The sequence below is a fragment of the Microtus pennsylvanicus genome, chromosome 3, assembly GCF_037038515.1.
Source record: "Microtus pennsylvanicus isolate mMicPen1 chromosome 3, mMicPen1.hap1, whole genome shotgun sequence".
NCBI classification, from domain to species: domain Eukaryota; kingdom Metazoa; phylum Chordata; class Mammalia; order Rodentia; family Cricetidae; genus Microtus; species Microtus pennsylvanicus.
In genome coordinates, this window is record NC_134581.1 from 46,856,109 (window position 1) to 46,870,254 (window position 14,146).

General features: G+C 40.3%; 1 protein-coding gene and 1 non-coding gene across 7 annotated transcripts in view; both read left to right on the forward strand.

Moving 5' to 3' along the window:
- Window positions 1–14,146, forward strand: part of Unc13c (unc-13 homolog C) — a 453,039-nt gene that overhangs the window by 118,132 nt on the left and 320,761 nt on the right. The gene's annotated exons all lie outside the window — the stretch shown is intronic.
- LOC142847442 (small nucleolar RNA SNORA61) lies at window positions 9,096–9,223 on the forward strand. The gene has a single exon (XR_012910196.1). It is a non-coding gene; the product is annotated as a small nucleolar RNA SNORA61 (small nucleolar RNA).

The following is a 14,146-nucleotide window of genomic DNA, read 5'->3' on the forward strand; positions in this document are numbered from 1 at the left end:
ACCACCTTCAGCTCTGCTGGCATAATCCATATGCACAGCATGGTTAGCTCAGCTCGGGCCTGAGTTTTCTTTGTTAGGTAACTAAGCGCCAGTCTAAACCACACCCCAGAAACTTGGGACGTGGCTCATGTGGTAGAGTGCTTGCCTAGCACGCACAGTCTTGCAGTTGCTCTCTAGCACGACCTGAACGGGACATGATGGTACACACCTGTAATCCACATAGCCAGGAGGGTCAGGAACTCACGGTCACACTCAGCAAAATAATGATTTTGAGGCTAGCCAGAATTATACAAGATCCCATCTCAAATAAACAAGCAAATGAAAAATCCAACAGAAGTTTCACTTTCCCCTGCTTCGTAAGGCTAGTAACTCTTGTTAATTTGTTAGAAGAGAACTTATGTCTTGTACTTTCCAGACTGGGTGCTTAGTAAAATCCTGTCAGTTTCAGTGATGTCAGACATGCCCTGGACAACTCGCAAGGCTGATCCCTTTTCAGAAAAATCAAGGGCATAAACATAATCCTCAACCTCGCCATCCTGACCCCATTCGAAGATTTTCTTCCTCGGGATCAACAAAAAAAAAAAAACCTGACTTTATCCGGTGCAAGCCATCTTCTCTTTGGCCGTGGAGCATCATAGGAGGATCTACCTAACACAGCAGCCTGTGGGAAAAGTTCATCCTTGGAAGACTTAGATTCTTTTTTAAGGAATGTCAGGAGGATCTACCTAACACAGCAGCCTGTGGGAAAAGTTCATCCTTGGAAGACTTAGATTCTTTGTTAAGGGATGTCAGGAGAGTGGCAGCTATAGTAACCTCCCTGGTCATCCTTTCAGCGGGCTGAAGAAGGGGTGGGGGGGTTGCAAACGTGCAGCCAACCTGCACTACACAGCAAAATACTACCCCAGAGAATCGCCAGATAATAGCCTCGAGGAGAATATGCTTGTTGAGGGAAATTACCACTAGACACACCACATTTTTCCAGAAGCTTCTCTGTGATCAACTTGGTGAACATTTACATATTCAAAACTTCAAGACACATCTCTCCATCTCTGGCTTGCCTCACATTCATGAATAAATCTGAGAGTTTAAAATACATCACACAGAATCCAGCTTAATCTTCTAACACCTTCTAGATGAAAGAGAAGAAAATTCCGTCTTCATGAAATCAGTATTCAGGCGCTCCTTAAAAAGGGTCAGTTACATAACTGTAGAAAACGTTACCTGTTGTAGGGAGTAGAATAATGACCCGTGTTCAAAACTGTGTTCACTTCCTTTCTATTGCTGTGATAAAACACCATGACCAGCACAACTTATAAAGAAAGCATTTAACCAGGCTTACAGCTTCAGAGGATTAGTATCCGTGACAGAGTAGCAAAGGCACGGCAGCAGGCTGCTGAAACAGCAGCTGAGAGCTCACATCTCACAAGCAGGAGTCAGAGCGCACAATGGGAGGCCTTTGAACATAAGTTTGCCCCTGTGGTACACCTCTTTAAACAAGGCCATATGTCCGAATCCTTTCCAAACAGGTCTACCAACTAGGGACTGAGTATTCAAATATATGAGCCAATGGGAGGCATTCTCATTCAACCCACCACAGTCCATTCCCTGCCCCCACTGATTTATGGCAATATCATAAATGCAACATGTACATTGTCCAATTTTAAATTTCCCCATAGTTTTTCAGTCTCAACCCTTTTTGAAGCCCAAAGTCTCTTCTGAGACTTCAGGCAATCTCTTCAAAGGTCCCTGTAAAATCAAAAATCAATGACACAGAATTATATATGTCTGTGTGTGTATGTATATATATATGTACACACACACACACACACACACACATTTCATAAGGTAGGAAAAGAGACATAGTGATAAAAGACTGATAAAATACTGGGCCAAACAAAATGGAAACCCTGCAGGACAAACTTCAAATCCTATAACTCTTTGTCTGGTATCAGAGGGGTTATATGGTTCTACCCTTTTGTCTTTTCTGCCATCAACATATCTGGACTAGTTAAACTCCCTGTCAGCAGCTTTCCTTTGCCAGATAGCCCATGATTCTGGCATCTCCAGCATCTTGAGGTCTCCAAGGAAATGCAGAATTCCCTTTCACAGCTTTACAGAGTGGCCTCTTGAGGCCTCTTGCCCTCTCAGGACCTACATGAAGGAACTGCCCTGCCACACTCTTCCTGGCCTCATCAGCTCTCCTTACCTGGGGAGGAGGATTCTAGAACCCCTTTCCCCATGTGCATTCAAGACCTAGAGTCACGGCCATGTGAATGATGCTGCCTGATTGGGAAGGGTTTGGTGCTTTTGAAGCACATTTGCAGCAGTTTTTGTCTATTGTTGCTTTCTCAGAGCAGACGTTCTTTAGGCATTTACTCTTGCAGGCTGGAAGCCTAGTTGGGGAGAGTCTTGCCCCAAGGGCACCCCTCCCTTTATTCCAATTAAGATAGGGCCTCTCCTTTATTCTTTCAGCACAAGTCTTGGTGACAACATTAATTTTTTGTGTGTGTGTTTTTTTTAATCTCTTCAAACTGTACAGTTTGTGTTTCTTTTTGCCCCGCTTGCTCTTTTTCACAGTAGCCTGCTTAAGCTTGATGACTCATAACCACATGACAGGGTCAATAACACAGCTTTCTTGAAATCTCCTTTGCCAAAGAAATTAGCCTATTACTTTTAAATTTAGCCATAGACAAATTCTTTGGACAAGGGCAGAAAGCAGCCCCACTGTTCATCAAAATGTCACAAGAAATAGATTGGGCCCACTTGTTAATATTGCCCCCTGCGAAACTTCCTGAGCTGATCTCTACAGTCTGTAATGTTCTCTGCAATACTGTCTTCTGAGAAATTACTAGGATGGCCTACTGAGTTCTGCTCATAGCCTTCAACTACTTTTCTAGTCTAAAGTCCCAAGATCTTCCACATCCCACAAAAAAAAAAAAAAAAAAAAAATGGTCAGGTTCTTTAAAAAAAATCTGACATCCTAGCACCAACTTTTATATTAGTTTATTTTCTATTGTTGTGATTAAAACATCTTGATCAAGGTACATTATAAAGGGACACATTTAACTGGGCCTTTATAGTTAGATATTTTGGTTTCAGATGACAGCAGGCAGCAGCAGCTAAGATCTGACCTCTCACAAGCAGGAAACAGAAGACATAATAGAGATGACAGAAGGCTTCTGAAGCCTCAGAGCCTGCCCCCGTGACATACCTCCTTCAACAAGGACACACCTCCTCATTCTTCCCAAACAATTCTACCAAGTGTTCAAATGTATGAGCCTATCGGGTTCATTCTTATTCAAACCACCACAATGACCAAGCCAAAACACAAGTGTGATCCCACCAAACAAGAGGAAGTTATGATGCAGGCCCTAGTTCCTAACCCTGCTGATTCAACCCAAAGTGTCACATTAAGTAGAACTAATATTATAAATGCCAGAAGAAAATTCAATGAGGAGTAATTAATAACTCTAGAGTGACCGTTATATTTCTCAAGAAAGCACACAATTAGCATGATTTTCAGTCTTATTTAATAAACATTATTATATCCCATGAAGGAAGTTAACAGATTATCTCTGTAGCCTATATAATAATGATACAACAGAGCAAGAAAATAATCACAGCTCATAAAATAATATGCTTCTGCAGCCTTATAATATTTCACTCCTCATTTAAAGTAACAAATTTCTCAATCCATAGCATTTTAAATATTTAACAGCCTGCTGCTGGAACAGCGGTGTAATTCTCAAGACACATTGGTCCGGTCTCCAACTAGCAGATGAAGAAGCTGCTTGCTCTGAAGCCCCCTTTACTATTTGGAGACCATGGTTCTATGATAAGGTCATTACAAAGAGGCATTTTAGATGGTGTTTTAAAAAAATGGAACAGCGTCTCATGCATAATTATCCTGATGATCCCATCACTAATACTCTTTGACATGTTATACCCAGCCCATATTGAAGCGCTGTGTAGCACTCACTTTAATTCTCATAACAAATTTTGAATCAAGTAAAAATGATAATGTTACGAATAAAATAACTGAGGCTTAGAGACATGCTGCATGCTCAAGCTGAAGTAAGGTCTAAATGTCAAGCTCAGATTTGACTGGGACTACATGACTGCAGGACGTCATGGCTTCACTGCTATGTCAGATTGCTAGAATCTTCAGATAACCATAGTCACCTCTGGATCAGTTCTGTTATGCATTATCCTAAGTATTACACACCCTGTGGTTTACATTCTTGTGATAATTTGGCAAACATTGGGACTGCTTCATGTCCTTGCCCAAGAATTCAAAAGTAATAGACAAGGTATGCTTGGAGAGGTAGTTGAACATCTGAATGTCTGGTCACACATAGGAAGCATTGCAGTAGCCTCTGAATATCATAAAGTAGTGAGTGCCTGAGCCTTTTAAAACAATCGCAGTTGAACAAATCCTTGGAGAAGAAAATGAGAGGGAAGCCAGTGAGCTTCTATTCACAGCATTGTATAGGTTTTTACAACTAGGGCAGAGTCATCTGTCAAAAGCATGAAAGACATAATGTTTATAGAGACACTAGTCTCCTCCAGCAGGTGCACTCAGACATGCCTGGCGTGGCTTTTGCTTAGAGGACTTTCACACAACTCTGTCAGCCACGATAAGCATCATTGTACCTCCAGCTCGTTATCCTGATGTTGTACTCAGCAATGCCAGGTAGGAAAGGCTGGAGCCTGAGGTGTGTATAAACCATCGCTATTAGAAAAATCCAAGTACAAACCTTTTTAGAAAGGTGACATTGTCATGGTATAATCCCTCCATATAATAAAAGTGGCTGAAGGATACGTATTTGAAATAGGTAGATTCGAAGCCGCCACTACAGAATCTCAGTCTCACTGACGGATTTGAAAACCACAGGTAATGAATTTCAGTCACATTACATTGTATTCACAGAATCATTTAATGTGTCCCAACTTCGTATCCCTTGGCGGGGACAGATAACTTTATAGTAGAGTGTCAAAAACTTACAACTTTGTGATGCACAGAGGTAGATTATTCTGAATACAAAAGAGGGATTTTTCCAAGATGCAGAATTCTAGGCATCAAACTCGAAAAATCCTAAGTGAACAGCTTACTGTCCACTCTGGATGATCTTGGAGAATCTAACTGCCCAGCTGAAGACTATGTTGTTCCTGTAAGATAACACACATGTCTAGCTCACTAGATCCTGCCATGTGAAAGTTGAGCAACACACTTCCCCTACGCAGCCCCTCTTCTGCGGATCTGCTGAAGAAAGCACATGAACTCACACTTGGGAAAGTAGTCTCTCAGTCTGGGTCCCTACCCGGTACATTTCCTTGGTCATAACTGTCAGTCCTTGCTGCAGCTCTCTTATGCCTGCCACAGGGAGCTACAGCCTGGGCAAAGTGCTGTTTCCTCATCTTCATCAGGATGGCCCACTTGTGTTGTTACTTTCAAAGCTGGACCCAGATCCTTCCATTGATTAGAAAATCTTTCTATTTCCTACCACTGAACATTTCCTTACTGGTAATGCATCACACTTATTATACATTAATAGCTAGCAATTTTGTGTTTGCTATCAATCCAGCTACAGTAGAAACATGCTGATAGCACACCCAGAGTGTCTCTAGCATCTGGACTCTTTAGACTAGTGGAGCACAATCCAGCTACAGTAGAAACATGCTGATAGCATACCCAGAGTGTCTCTAGCATCTGGACTCTTTAGACTAGTGGAGCAGATAGCACAAGCTTAGTAAAAGTCTGACAAAATATTAATGCTAATGTCCATAGACTTAAAAGAGAAAAACTCATGGAAGAAGACAATAATGTGTCCCATGGCATCAAGTCAATAGGTTTGTTCAGAGCACAGCAAGTGAAAAAGCCCTGTCCATCCTACAGGTCCTTAGGATCTGGGTAGAAGATGTGATAAAGGCAGCCATCTTTCCTCTTGGGCTTGTTTCGTTGAGCTAATAAAGTGATTGAGAGGATGGCATACACAATATATAGGACTGGAGAGTAAAAACATGTCCTGTGGCTAGCATATGTCAAATGGCGCTTGATACATTGATTGTCTCTTACTACACTTTGGTCAGGAGCAATCACTTGAATACAAGAACTGTCTTTTCTATTTGGTAGATGTACAAGGTTCGTGACGGGTGTGATGGATTTTGAAGACAGGCTGGTGCCAATTGGAAATCCCTAAAATATTAGCTAACACTATGGGTTTGTTTTCGCTGTGATTTTATACCTGCTTTACTTAGTCTAAATACTTGAAGGATTATTATCTCACCCCAGTGGCGATGGTGTCCTGGAGTGTTTCTTAAGTATTATGGTGTTCTGGGAATGCAGAACGCAGGTAGCCTCCATCTTCTGTTAGATACCATTGCATTATGGGAAAGTAAGATCTTAGTGGCCTCTGCCTTTATATAAGTATCATTGTATTGAAGATATAGAATCCTGGTAGTCTCACATTCCCTTAGGTATTATTGTATTATGAGAAGACATTATCCTGGTGACCTCCAATGTTCCTCGGGTATCATTGCATGGGTGCATGCTTTGTCTGCCTTTGAAAGCAATACTTCAGTTTCCTGTTGGGTGAAGCCAGCAATGATACAAACAATGGTTTGAAAAACTTAATTTCTGTTGCATGAAGTGTGAGGCAAAACCAGGGGCTTTGCTATATTTGGAAGCCTAGCAACTGTGAAGTTTTTGGAATGCCATTGAAACAGAGTGCCAGACAATGACCCCAGCTTTTATCATGCTAGGTTTAAGAATAATAGGAAATGATTGTCAATTAGAAATGTTAGGTGGATAACCAGGGCTGTCGGCCCAAATCATAGGTGAAGCTTTAGTGATTTGAAATCCAATTCCACAGAAGTTGTAGCTAGGGGAAAATGACATAAAACCTAGCAACCTATACTAGGGAACCAAAAATAAGGACACCATTATACCTTCCTAACAGTACACACTGCCTTGTTTAGATCAGGAGCAAAGCAGGTAATTATGTCATAGAGACTGTGACAAGCTGTCAATCAATCCTTAGAAGAGCTTTAGATTCATTGTGTGTTAATATGTAAACAATAATAAAACCCTCATTTACTCTCTTTTTAAATTTAAAAGTGGAACTCAATAGTTTGGGATTTTATATAAACTCAGAAGTCTCAAATACATTTTAAACTAAAAATCCATCTAAATTATAGCCACAGGGAAAATATTTTTTTTCTGCAGAAGTGTGCCTTTTTTAATTTTTAATTTTCCATTTTATTTGGTTGCTGTTAGTAGAAAAGTAATTGATATGTGTAAACATTTAACACAGGCACACAGTAAATAGATGTTTATTACATTGGTAACTAGTAAATAGTCTTATTTTTTCATTAATATTGTTTTTATTTTGTGTGTGTGTGTGCATATGTGCATACAAGCACCCATGTGCCACAGCTCGCACATAAGGTCACATTCAGTCCTTTCCTGCCTCCTGGATTCTGGGGATCAAACTCAGGCTGTCAGGATTGGCAGTAGGCAATTTTACCAACTGAGTCATCTCACCGAGGCTGGTGTTGGTTTTAATGTCCCTTCAATATTTCTATAGCTCTGGTAGATCTGATTTGGATTTTACAAGCCAAGCAGTATTTTGTTAGAACTTAAGTGTTCATTATGAAGAGGGAAAAATATCTTAATTTCGACATCCATCAGTCAATAGGACAGAGAGAAGCCATGCTGGGTAACAACTGAACAAAAGAGCCCAGATAATTCACAGGCTGTGGGTTGTCGTGAAAACACAATCTACTCCATCTGTATTTCATCTATAGGCCACGGCTACAAGCTGAGTCATCAGAAGAAAGTCCAAGCTGGCCAATGGAGACCTGGGTAGTGGAATTCTTGAAATTGCATGTTAGTTACAACACAAAGATTCACTTCCCAGCTATTTACCTCATTTGATGGTGGTGGAAGACATACCAGGGTCAATGATCTTAACCAGCTAAAGCATAGCTGGAAAACCAAAGTATTTATTAATTTAACCTTTCCCCATGAACTGGAATAATTAAAATCCATTCAGATTTTTCTCAAAATGGAACAAATAACTCAGTATTTATTTCTACCAGTTCAGAGCTTTGCCTTTTTGTCTTGGCATATTCTCATTTTGTCCGAGACTGAACCCCATATGCCTTTTCCTGGTTATCCTTCAGCTTCTGGCTTTCCCAGGCTTTTGCATGACTCTGTCATGAAGGATTTGCAGTTCCGCTGAAGCACAGGCTTCCGCTGATACCCAGCATTCTCGTTTCTATGCTTCCCTGCTCCTCGGCAATTAGGAGGGCCCATGGGAGAGCCTTATTGGTGCTGGTTCTAAATGCGCATGTGCCTTGTCTGTGTGACACAACTACCTTCTTCTGGAGACTTTGATTGTTATTTTATCCTTTAGCAATGTGGGTTTAGAAACATATAAATTATCTTATGCACTAATGTTTACTATAGAAATGAAAGTATTTTCATGAAAATATGTTAATAACAATAAGCAATAAGTAGTTACAAAAATAATGAGGTGGCTCTATACAGTGACCCATATAATGTCTAACTACAGTTTCAACTGTATTTAAAACTGTGGTCCTTAGTGATTTCACTACTGAGAAAAGTCCACCTCTTTGGTTTACTCTCAGGCTCACATGTGATGGCAGAATCTAGACTTGCAACAACTTGGGCTTATATCACAGTGAGTCATGGAAGGCAGACCAGAAGTTATCTTTAATTACCTAGGTGAGCCCATGCTATCAGAGGGAAGACATTTGAACTTCGGTGGCTTTACTCTGGGAAGTAACCTAGCAATAATACTGAAAAGTTCTCTCCCTCTCAAACTCACTTTATTACCCTCTACTCGATCAGGGTACTTCTTTTTTTTTTTTTTTTGTTTTGTTTTAATCAGACAGAGCCCTAAATTTTAATCAACTTCTTTTATTATGTTTTTGCCCTTTGAGACCAGTTGCAGGAATTAGATATTCCCTGGCTGTTAGAGAATAAATTGCCCGTCTTTCTCTACACATTGTCCATACTTTTTAGCTTGCATTTAGTTCATTAGCTGGTTGTATTACACCTCTCAAAAATAACTCTCTGGTTCCCTTTCCAATCAGATTTTGACACTGGTTTCAGTGGTTGTAAAGGAGGAAGAATACACGAAGCCTGCTTCACACCAGTGTAGTCTGGTATAGAGCATCGGGCCAGATTCACACCAGCTTCAGCTCTTTGTAAAATATAGGGAAATCTGAATCTCAAACAATAATGATAATAATAATAATTTTTAGAGTCTTCTTTGGACTTTTGCTTGATCCAATTACTTTGATGATTTTTTTTATCAAAATTCAACAATATAATTTATGCAGTTTGCTACTAGGTTAGCATATATTACTATATAATTGGTTTTGTGACATTGTTATACATGCATAGAAAGTATTTTGAGCATATGCAATTCATCACCCTCTTTTGATCCCCTCATTTTCACCGATGCCCTTTCTATTACCAAATAGCCGCATTTCTCCTTTCCTGTCTTTTTAAAAGTCACCCAATGAGTTTCACGAGGGTTGCCCATAGGAGCATGGGTGGGGTTATTTACAGGAACACAGGCAACTTGCCAGTGCCTATACCCCTGAAAAAAAAAATCTCTTCTCTCGCAGCTACCACTAGCTGCCTGTAGATCTTCGGGGGGTGGGGGTGGGGTTGTTGGGGCCTCTTGAGCCCCCTGCCCCAGCTCCATGACAGAATACTAACAGGCCCAACCTTATACAGATCATGTGCACACTGAAGCTGTTTTGACTTCCAGAGTACAGTGACTACATCAGCAATACAACCCCTTCCTTTTACCTTACAATTTATAAAAATGTATTTACTGTTATTGTAAATTGGTTGCTGAACTGTAGCACAAATAATAAAACCCAGAGACTGATATTGGGGTTCAACCTGAAAACCAGGAAAGCAAAGCAAACAAACCACCAGAGAAGTCTTACCTCTACCAAGGCTGAGCAGACTAAGCAGACTAAGCCTCTCCCATTTTATATTCTCTCTAGTGCTGGGATTAAAGATGTAGGCCACCACCACCTGGATTTGTTTCTGCGTTGATCTTGTGTAGCCCAGGGTAGCCTTGAATGCACAGAGATTCATCTGCCTCTGTCTCCCAAATCCTGGGATTAAAGGTGTGTGCCACCATTACCTGCTCTCTAGTGGCTTTAGCTTTGCCTCTGGTCTTCAGGCATGATTTATTTATTAAAATACAAGTAATATACCACTAACTGGACACTAACTATGCCCGGCTCCTTGACTGCTATCTCACACTTACCTTCTATTGTGATTAGTTTTGCTTATACAGATTTTTTTAAGGGTGTTGAGTCTAACTAGTGTCAGAGCCAAAGGAAATGCAAGTTTCTGCCCAGTAGACAAGGGAAATAGTTTTGTTCTTGAACAGCTCATAAGTGGCTTACTTTTGTGCTTAAGTGGCTTAATCTGTAACTCTAATTTTAAACTATAATTTATAAATATACATACCATAACCCTAACAAATTTGTTAAATCCAAGAGCAGAAAAAAAATAAGAATTTTACAGTTTAGAATTTAAAATTTTACAGTTTTAGAAATTCAAAAGAAAAGTATCAAAGAAAGCTCCTTAAAACAATATTCTAGGATAAATTGTGGTAAACAGCATGTAACGAGTGACTTGTCTAGTCAACAGTGGTCACCGAGAATCAGTGAAATTGATGACTGTAAGTTGTCACAGACTGAGGGTCCCACCCAGTGGATACAACATCGGAGCAGTGGGAAGCAAATGTCTGCAGTCACCACAGACTAGAAAGGCAGCAAGGCTGAAGGAAACAGAAACATTGCAGCCGGTCTGCATAGTGAACATGGAGAACCCGGTAGACAACAACAAAAGAGTGGATATTTGCTAAAAGAACTTCAGCATGGTTGAAAACGGTCTTTTCTAAAAATCCTGCAAGACTGATTAGGAGAGCTTGTCTAGTTAAAAGCTTTGATGGACAGCTCACAATCTTGCTAGAGGGAAATGCATGTAATGGTCACACGCTTGATGTCCTCTTAGCTGTTTTGAGTTTAGACGCTAATGAAATGTCAACAGATTTCACAATTCTCACACTTTTTTTAAAGGGTAAAAATCATCCTTTATCCGTTTGCTTGTTTATTAATGTAGTAGTTGCCCATTCCCACATTTTTCCTTTCTTTCACTGATCCCACCAGTTTCCGTTGGCTACTAGAGTTTTGGGGTGCGTTCTTTGTGAACAGCCATTAATATGCATGGCATTTAGAAATGTCACCCAGTAGAGTTAACTGGGTACCTCTCCACCCTCTTCTCCTGCCTTCTGTCACCTCCTGCACTCTCCTTGGAGGTGACCGTGGTACTTCAGAGGGATAGGACTTCATTCTTTCTGCTGTCACTCCTTGGAGTAGTTTCTGGCACACACTCTCTGTTTACCAGTCCCTGAACACACCACAGTCCCTTGCTTATGGGACCCATCTTCTCTGCACGGAAAGTTAATAGCAAGTTCCCTGTTCACTCTCATAGCAACTGCTGTTTCTTCCTCAGGGAACACGTCACGGTTTCACTCTGCCTGCTTTATGTGATAATCTGTCTGATAGCCAACCCCTCTCCCACAAGGTGACAGTTTTCCTATCAAAGAGGGTCATACCCTTGGATTTTAATCACTGTATTCCTGCACCTGGCTTAATGCACAGCCTATAATAGGAGCATCATAAATATGCTTTTTGAAAAATTTAATGCTAGTAGAACGCATTCCTGTTTCTTTTAGATAATGCCGTGCTATCAAATATCTGTTGAAAAAAATAAACAACTACCTGTCTCTATTGAGACAGCCACATCTGATAACCACTTAATAGATTTCCAGGGGACAAGCATTTATACATGAAAAATATACATGTTAATGGACTAAAAAGACTTTCTAATAATGGAATTCTCAGACAGAATATCTCAGGTAATATGGAGAAAATGGGAAAAACAAAATCATTTTACTCATGGTGCATGAGTACCATCAGAACCAAGGGTTACATCTGGTGAAGGGGAAATACTACTGCAATATAAACACTACAGAAGCAATAGAAATACATTAGCTGGCTTTTAGTAATGCCATCATTCTTATAAGTAAAGCAGAGAGACTGTCAAATATCCCTTTTTATATAAAAATATTGGTAATAGTTTTTTGGTCTGCTTATCTCCTAAAATGTCATTTTTTCCTGAGAAAGAAACAGCATTCATTGAAAAGATTACAAGTCTTTGCTTTAATATGTATTCTATACATTAAACTATGTTAGATTGTTGATACTTTGAATGTACGTTCTATGATTGCCCATTATTTCCTCACAGATGATGCCCAATTTTTCCACAAATACCTGATAAACAAACTAGATTAATAAGCTAGAATTAGGGTGGAATGATAGTTCAGTGATTAAGAGCACTTGCTGTTCTTACAGAGGACCCAAGGTTGATTCCCAGCACACAGGTCAAGAAGTTCACAACCGCCTGGAGCTTTGCGTTCTGGGGGATCTGACACTCTCTTCGTGCCTCCACTTGGACTGCACTCATGTGCACATACCCGCAAATAAATACACTTACATGCACATAATTAAAATAAAATTTTAAACATAAGTTACGCTTAAGAGCTGGGACACAGTTGAGTGTCAGTGTGCTTTACTCCACAATAAAAGCAGGAGCTGTCTGTCTATTGTGGTCAGTATAGGATCAACAGCAGTAGCTTACTTGCCCACATACATATAAACATGGTTAGCCCAAACCCGCAGTTTTGAGTTGAGTCTCCCTGATGCAAAGGAGTCCTCTTTTCCCAAGCTGCTTGAGTCAGAGGTTCCTGGAGGCAAGGCATTGTTCTTTCAGGAAGTACTTTAACAACCATGTCAATTCATCAATTAAACAGTCAATACTCTTTATTACTCATCATAATTTTTCAAGATCATTTTTTTAATGATGTGGGGGGAAGGGCACATATGTGCAGAGGCCTGCACAGGCCAGAATCATTAGAAATCATGTAACTGGTGTTACAGGTGGTTATGAACAACTGGTGTTGGTGTTAAGAATCAGACATGGGTCCTCTGTAAGAACAACACATGTTCTTAACAGCTGAGCCATCTCTTCAGCCCCATTTATTTTTAAATTATATTCAATGGCATCTTGGTTGGTAAGTATGGAGAGTATTAGATCATATTTTCCATCAACATTTCTTTGTATGGAGTTCTAAGTTGCTAGTAAAAGCAAAGTATTACTTCCTTAATACCTAGACCTTGTCTATGTTTCAGGTGGAATTCTCTAGAAAAACTAATGTTGAAGCAGTAGCTTAGAGACCTAAGTGGATCTCTCTATATCTTTCTGTAAAGTCTATAAATTTTATCCTTACACTGTCTTTTTGGCTTCAGAGGATTGTTAACCTGGGTCCCTAAGAAACGGAGGATGATAGAATAGACTGTGTAGGACTTAAATTCACTCAATCAACAGCTTCCAAGCAGTAAAAATAAGGAGAAAGTATAAAGAAGGAAGGATAAAACGTTCAGGGGAAATACCATTCCATGATGATACAACCACGACATCTAGTCCAGAAGAAGGCCAGGCTGTTATCACATAGGGGGCCTTACACTTTGAGCTTGACCACTGCACAGGTATCTCCTCGGTTAGCAAGGAAATGAAGAAGAATGTGAGCAGAGAGAAGGGCACAGGGCATGCGTGGTTTTTCCCCACGGATGCTGTTGTGGTTCTGTGACTTTCACCCCTCCCAAGGGAAATGTGTAGAAACCGAAAGCAAGGGTCAAACATCTTTATAGGGACTGAGCACTGCTCTGACACGTGAACTCATGAGCAGGGCTACCCACCTAACCAGGCTTCAGAAGACATGGCAAAGTATTGCTACGATTACACATGATTGATGGGAGAGTGTCATATATCAATCTGTTGATTTTATTGGTTAAGCAATAAAGAAACTGCTTTGGCCCTCATAGGTTAAAACATATGTGGGAGGAGTAAACAGAACAGAAGGCTGGGAGAAAGAAGCTGAGTCAGAGAGTCGCCATGATTCTCCCACTCCAGACAGACGCAGGTTAAGATCATTCCTGGTAAGCCAGCTCGTGGGCTACAGCA